The 7,661-nt window shown below is 38.4% G+C and overlaps 1 pseudogene; it reads left to right on the forward strand.

Annotated features, from left to right (window-relative positions):
- Positions 1–439: 439 nt before the first annotated feature.
- Positions 440–7,661, forward strand: part of LOC107706124 (receptor-type tyrosine-protein phosphatase S-like) — a 64,539-nt pseudogene continuing 57,317 nt past the window's right edge.

Genomic DNA, 7,661 nt, shown 5'->3' on the forward strand with positions numbered 1-7,661 from the left:
AAATCATCAGAACACTAGTATTCTCAGCAGCTAAAAATGGTTTTAAGTGAGTTATTTCTATCTTCTGCTGGAGTGTGTCAGTAGGAAATATCAGTTTTTGTCATTAATTGTAATAATGCAGTGAGATATATGTTAGTGCTGCACACAGAGATGTGATCTGATCATCATCAGTCTGTCTGGAGTCACATGAAGAAACAGAACCCAGCACTGTATATATAACAATATGCAAAAAACAAGAATATCAAAATATTGGGAAGTTTTCTGACGGTGGCCTGTGATCCGGTCCTGATGAACCGGTGTAAATGTATTTCTGATGTTTACTCTGACTGTGTCTAGATGTTCATCATTACAGTTTGTGGTGTGTATGTGATGGATCTGAAGAGGTACACATTAACACAGCAGGAACGCTCTGTTTCTCTGCTTGCTCCGCTCTCCTGCAGAGGACCTGCTGCCCTTCGGCTTCCCCAGCATCGACATGGGCCCGCAGCTGAAGGTGGTGGAGCGAACCCGGACCGCGACCATGCTGTGTGCCGCCAGCGGGATTCCCGATCCAGAGATCTCCTGGTTCAAGGACTTTCTGCCGGTGGAGCCGGCGCTCAGCCAAGGACGAATCAAGCAGCTGCGATCAGGTACATCAGAGGCTTTCTCTCCTCCTGAACGTCAGGGCTCTAGTAACGATGTGGAGACTGAGATTAGCAGGGAACGCGGAAAGACCCACTCACTTTGAGATTTTAACCACAGCTGTGAGCTACAAGAGCTTGACTGGATGACTTTGGGCCAGATTTACTAACAGCTTGCGCCAGTGAAAACCGTCTTTTGGCGTTAAAATAGTCAGGATTTACACTGCAAAAATGATTTTCTTTCTTAGTATTTTTGTCTTGTTTTCTAGTATAATATCTAAACAGTCTTGACTCAAGATGAATTTACTTTAAAGGTAAAATGACTTCAGATATTATGTCTCGTTTTCTGAAAAAATTATAAAAATTTAGTTAGTTTTTGTTTAAAAAAACAAGCAAAAATACCTGCCAATGGGGCAAGAAAAATAATCTTGTTCAGCCTTTGAATTAAGATTACTTTTCTTACCCCATTGGCAGATATTTTTGCTTGTTTTAAGCAAAAACGAACAAAATTGTGATTATTTCTTTTAGAAAACAAGACTTAATATCTTAAGCCATATTGCTTGTCAAGTAAATGCATCTTGATTCAAGAACGTTTAGATATTTAATCTAGAAAACACGATAAACATACTAAGTAAGAAAATCATTTTTTGCAGTGCACTAAAGACGCGCAGTGAAGAATTAGCGCTGAAAAGGCATGGACAGTTATTTTTGTGCCTGAACTTATTGAATATGCATTTGTGGGAGTTTCCCTTTTAGACGCAAAATTTATAGGAGGAGATTATTAAAATGAATCACGCAACATGATTTACTAACGTTTGCTCTCGTCAAATTACTGGTGTTTGCGCCATTATTTAACGCCCAAAAAAGCACGTGTTAAAGCAGAGCTTTCGGTAGATTATGGAAATGATCTGCTGCATCTGTGTTCTTTAATGTGCGCATCGTCAGTAAATCACACGCAGAATTATCCCTCCCATCTGCGCTTTTATGGAATTGCGATCTAACTCTAATTGGCCCTGTTCAGTAAATCACACACGATCTGAATCACGTGACAGACATGTGTCTACTGTATGTGCTTTTTCTAGCTTCATTTAGAGTGAATATGGGTGAAGTGGGACAAAATTTACAACTGGTGTTGTTTTTAAACCAGGATTCCCTTCAGTTTAAATCTAATGCTGATATTGAGAGTAAGAACTGAAGAATATACACATAATGACTGGATTCACCCTGTATGTTTCTGATTATAACACAAATATATCCAGGTGTTTCTGAAGCATCTCTCTGGAGCTGTGATTGATTCAGATTCATATATATGAATAAGGATGCTAAGCGTTCATTGATTTCCTCCATCACTAGTTTCACGTCTCTCGTATCACTCAGTAAAATCAGTTATGCTTAAATCAGTATTTCATCTCCATTTGTTGATTTATTTGGTAATAGTCGTGGAATAAGCGGAATCATGTACAGGGTTTGTTTGCTGGCTGTATGGGATCCCTCGCTTATACACGCACATGTATATATACATAAATCTAATCCATAGGATTAATGTATATGATGTATATGATTATATATAGTACTGATATATAATCGGTTTGATGTGAGTGTTGTATGAAGTGTGTTTGCGCTGCTGTCACTCAAAGCTTTCGTTGTGTTTTTTTCTCATTGTGTGTTCGGTGTGTTTTTCTCAGGAGTCTTTGGTGAGTATCTGTTCTTTCTAGACCAACCAAACTCTCCTCATCCACTCCCGCGGGTCGATGGCGTATGTTTAGCGCTCCGCTCATGTCATCCTCCGATAAACATGCCCCTCGTCCCCCCGATCCTCCTAACGAACCTGATCTCGCTCCCTGCACCTGTTCCCTAATGAGAGGTGAAGCCGAGCTCGACAGCAAAACACACCGCCGACATCAGGAGACACTTGTTTTAGTGCAGACTCCAGAAACAGTTCATAATTAATCAAAAATAGATGCACATGCACACACACACACACACACACACACACACACACACTCTCTCTCTCTCACACACACACACACACACACACACACACACACACACACACGATGCGCAAAACGGACCACAATTTAGGTCCCCACCGTGACACGAGTCCCATGAGTCTGTGTGTAGTCAGGTTTAAGTCCCCACCAGGATATATGAACCAGTACACACACACACACACACACATGCACACATCATTTGTTGTGAGTTTGGAGCTTCATCTGGGGCCTGCACTGCAAAAAATTATTTTCTTACTTAGTATTTTGTCTTGTTTTCTGGTATAAATATCTAAACATTCTTGAATCAAGATGCATTTACTTGACAGATAAAATGACTTAAGATTTTAAGTCTTGTTTTTCTAAAAAAAACAAGCAAAAATATCTGCCAATGGGGTAATCTTAATTCAAAGGCCAAACAAGATTATTTTTCTTACCCCATTGGCAGATATTTTTGCTCGTTTTAAGCAAAAACTTACAAAATATTGAATTTTTTATTTTTTTTTTTAAATCAAGACTTAAAATCTTAAGTCATTTCACCTGTCAAGTAAATGCATCTTGATTCAAGAATGTTTAGATATTTGTACTAGAAAACAAGACAAAAATAATTTTTTGCAGTGTGTACCATGATGGTGGCTGAACAAACTCAGGGTTACAGGATTAGTTTTGAGTTGACAAAACCAAACCAGAAAGCTTAAAGAAAACGTCTTGCCATATAAGTGCAAGTAAAAGTTGTAAAGTTAATTTATAGAGTTGATAATATTTATAGGTATAAAAACACTTAAAAATCTAATCTCATATGTAGTCATATTTAAAGCTATTGATTCTAAAATGTATTTATATTGCATATTATCTGTATGTTTATATTAATTTAAAATAAAAGCTTAATAATTACTATTAAACTAAGCTGGTTTGTGTAATGGATTAGGGAATAGTAATTCTGTGTGAAAGTGTTCCTGTGGCTCAGTGGTAGAGCATTGCGTTAGCAGCGCAAAAGGTCGTGGGTTCAATTCCCAGGGAACACACATACTATAAAAAAAATAAATAAAATGTATAGCCTGAATGCACTGTAAGTCGCTTTGGATAAAAGCGTCTGCTAAATGCATAAATGTAAATGTAATTATATAAATCATATAAAATAATTATAAAAAATAATCCTCTCTAAAAATCAGATGATTTTATCTTTAAAAGTGTTTTACTATGTAGCGTCCTTTAATTTGGAGCAAGAGAAACTGGGGGAGTGGCTTTAATGCGTCAGACATGTGTCACTTTGCTTGAAGCTGATTGGTCAGGTTTCGGTTTGAGATCTTTAAACCAGAGCATAGCCTGCCCCGGAGCAGGTTACTATGGCGATGAACACCACTAAAAGCCAAGCCACTTTCATGGTACCTAAAACCCAGGATTGGTGCAAACTAAACTGAAGCTTACCTGGCTAGTGTGGTGGCTTCTGCCGTTGTTGTGAAGAATCTTTCTCAGAGTCTTGGAGTTTTGATGCCAGAAGAGATTTTATTTTCTGAGACAATAAAACCTGAGAGAACTCTGCAGAGCAATCTCTCGAATCTTTTTCTGTACCCTCTTATATACAGTTTTTTCTCTGGGCATGTTCAATACATTTCATTCATATGGGATCACGATGCAGTCATGAGACCTTAATTTTATGTTCTGTGAAAATAAGGGCCCCATTATGTGCCATCATGTGCTTATCATGTACTTCACCATATGTCTGCACATTCCATTCTCATACAGATTTCTATACATGCAGGCAAATACACATGATTATAATAGTGGAATAACTTAATACATAAATGGCTATCTTCACATTGATTATACTTGAATCATTTATATTTTGATTAATTAAACTCTTCTTCACTAGCCAGCTAATCCGGCTTCATGGTACAGGCCCCTGGTTCTACTTAGTAGGATAGTTCATCCAAAAATCATCTACTTGCCCTCTTGTCATTATAAACCAGTTACAAAGACATTCGTTCTTCTGCGGAACACAATAAGCAGATGTTTTGAAGAATGTTGGTAAACAAACAGTTTTGGTTCCCATTGACTTCCATTGTATTTTTTGTTCGATTACCAACATTCTTCAATTTTCTTCTTTCGTGTTCCATGGAGGAAAGAAAATCATTTCAGTTTAGAAAGATCTGATGACAGAATTTTAATTTTTGGGTGAAACTATCACTTCAAGAAATGTTCTTTGATTGTCAGTGTTTTTTTATGCATTTATTGTTGAATCTTTTTATTTTTCCAGCTGAACAGGGTCCAGAATTAACACGCGCCCAACGCCAAACCTAAATAACAGTCAGCTTAGACGAGTAAATAAAACTGTTTTACTGAGCGGTTTGCTGATAACTTTAATAGAAACTACTGTTCTGTAGTTTCAGGGGAATTAGTAATCTGATTAACTGATTCAATTCAAAGATTCAAACATTTAAAGAAACACAAACTCACATGTCGTCTAAAAACAGCATCAGATGTTCATCCGGGATGAAGTTATTCTTCTAGAACTCTCTTTAAAGCAGCAGAAACAGCATCTGCATCATCATTAGATTAAGAGTCTGTATTTTAGTTTAGTGTAGCAGGTTTGGAAAAGCTTTTATTTTGGGGCACTGATTGTGCATCAGATTTCTCTCAGATTGATGACGGAGCGATTAGGAGGAAGGTGAGCGAGTGTCATGTAGCGCTGCATGAGTCACAGAGAGAGAGAGAGAGAGAGAGACAGACAGACAGCATTAGAGAGAGAGACATGTGCTCCTCATGTAGATCTCCAGCTGTATCATCATCATTCGATCGCTAGTTAAGAGCACAAATGAAACGCAGATCAAACTAAAAGACTCGTCGTTTCTTCCATCACCTCGTCTCCTGCTGCTCTGATCTCCGTTTGTCCCTGGCTCCGTGTTCCCATGATGCTCTGCGGTGCTTATGTGGTGTCTGCATACGTTCATCTGTTGTTTCTCTCCTCGTTTCTCCCTCGCTTTCCTGCACTGATTATATTCACTGATGCTTCTCTTTGCAGCTGCAGAAATCCTTCAAACAGAAATAATGGTGAACACGTGACGCTTGGACTGAGATTCAAAGATCTGTGTGTTTGTGTGTCTTATAAATTCAATTCAAGTTTATTTGTATAGCGCTTTTTACGATACAAATCGTTGCAAAGTACAGAATGAAATGTTTTGAAAATCTAAAAATGCCTACTGCAAAAAATGATTTTCTTACTTTGTATTTTTGTCTTGTTTTCTAGTACAAATATCTAAACATTCTTGAATCAAGACGCAAGATATTTTGTAGTTATGATGTAGTTTTGTGTGAGGTGTAGGGTTAGGGTAAAGGGATAGAAAATACAGTTTGTACAGTAGAAAAACCATTACACCTATGGAACTTATGAAATATGGAAACCAGTGTGTGTGTGTGTGTGTGTGTGTGTGTGTGTGAGGCCAAATGTGCCCAAGAGGAAAGTAAAAGCTGAAATGTTTGACCTTGCGGGGAGACTTTTTATGTACAGTATAAAATCATTTTCTGTGGAAAGTCGCTGTCAAACACAAACGCAGTGTTTCTCCATCAGTCTGAGTCTCAGACCAGCATCAGAGCGGTCATCACTGAAGGTGTTTGTCAGGCTGAAGGTCACTGTGTTTACGGGCCGTCGGTGAATCCTGAGCACAGTCTGTAGGTGTTCATTCCGCCGCAGTGATTTCACATGCTGTCAGGCTGCCCACAGTCACATCTACATGACAAAACACATGCGCTCAGAACGCTGAGTCAGTCTCCAGCGAACACCGGCCTCTGTCTTCTGATGGTGTCTGCGTGAGTTTCTGTATTTCACTGCTCAATCTCTCTCCTATCTCGGATCGGCTGCGTCACGATTATTTCCGTCCACATGCAGCACTTCAGTTTTCATAGTTCAGTTTATTAGTTCTGGATTGACAGATTTTTTGCCTGTGTTCTCTGATCAGTCATGCGTTGAGAAATCATCTGAATGCCTCTGAAGTGACTTTATGTAAAGCAGAAATAAAATGTATTTCATAATTATTGAATTTTACAACATTATCAGTGTTAGTTTCCTGTTTATTACATGAAGCTGCTTTGATACAGTCAGTATTGAGGGCAACAGTCTAGTTGTTCAGCGGCCTTGGTTCCAGAAGTATTTTACCATTAATTTTTCCCACAGGGATTTTAAAAAGTCTCCGTTTAAGAGTTATAAACCAAACCAACTGGCTACAAGGTGAATCACATCATTACAAACTTTGATTTAAAGCAAACAAATTTATTTGGAAATCAGACAGAATGACGAAAGTTCAAGACTGTGAACTTAGAGATCTTAGAACTTGGAGTCCCCTAAAACAGGTTTAAATGCATCTAAGGCCAGAAAACATTTTCTCAGAATATACATTTAATATTAGATTCATTTGCCAATGATTTCGAAACGATTCGTTCCAAGCAAGTTCGGAGCAAACCCCTCCCTTCCATAAGCCTACTCTGCTCTGATTGGTCAGCTGGCCAAGCCTGCTGTGATTGGCACAGAGAGGAGTCCTTGAGCCAGACAATAATGGTGGATACGTTAGCTGAGTGCTAACGTGACTAACTGATGAAAACCAAATTTTGTAAACCAAAATATGTCTACTGTAATGTTTGAAGAACGACAGACAAAAGACGCTCTGTCTTAACTTTTAATCAGAACGCATAACAGCTAACAACAAACTCGCTCGTCTCTCCCGCATTAACCCTATAACTGCCGGAGCAGCAAAATAAACAGCAGTTTCACTATGATTATAAAGTCTGTGCGCTACACTACATTCTTTATTATTAAACGAAGTAATTAGAACAACGTCAGTCTACATTAATCGACACATTCTTAGGAAATAGTGGGTTCACTGCGAATTATCAGAACTACTTCAGTAAGACAGTAATATCGTGCTTTACCTGGAAACCTAAAGCTGCACTAGAGCCAACGAAGATAAAAAAGATAAAAGGAAAAGCAGTCCTCGTTAAAATGACATGCACACAACAAAAGGTTCGAATTGTATTTCTGTTATTTCTGTGAACACAGCGT

The sequence above is a fragment of the Sinocyclocheilus rhinocerous genome, unplaced genomic scaffold (genome assembly GCF_001515625.1).
Source record: "Sinocyclocheilus rhinocerous isolate Xijiao unplaced genomic scaffold, SAMN03320098_v1.1 scaffold3432, whole genome shotgun sequence".
Classification (NCBI taxonomy): Eukaryota; Metazoa; Chordata; class Actinopteri; order Cypriniformes; family Cyprinidae; genus Sinocyclocheilus; species Sinocyclocheilus rhinocerous.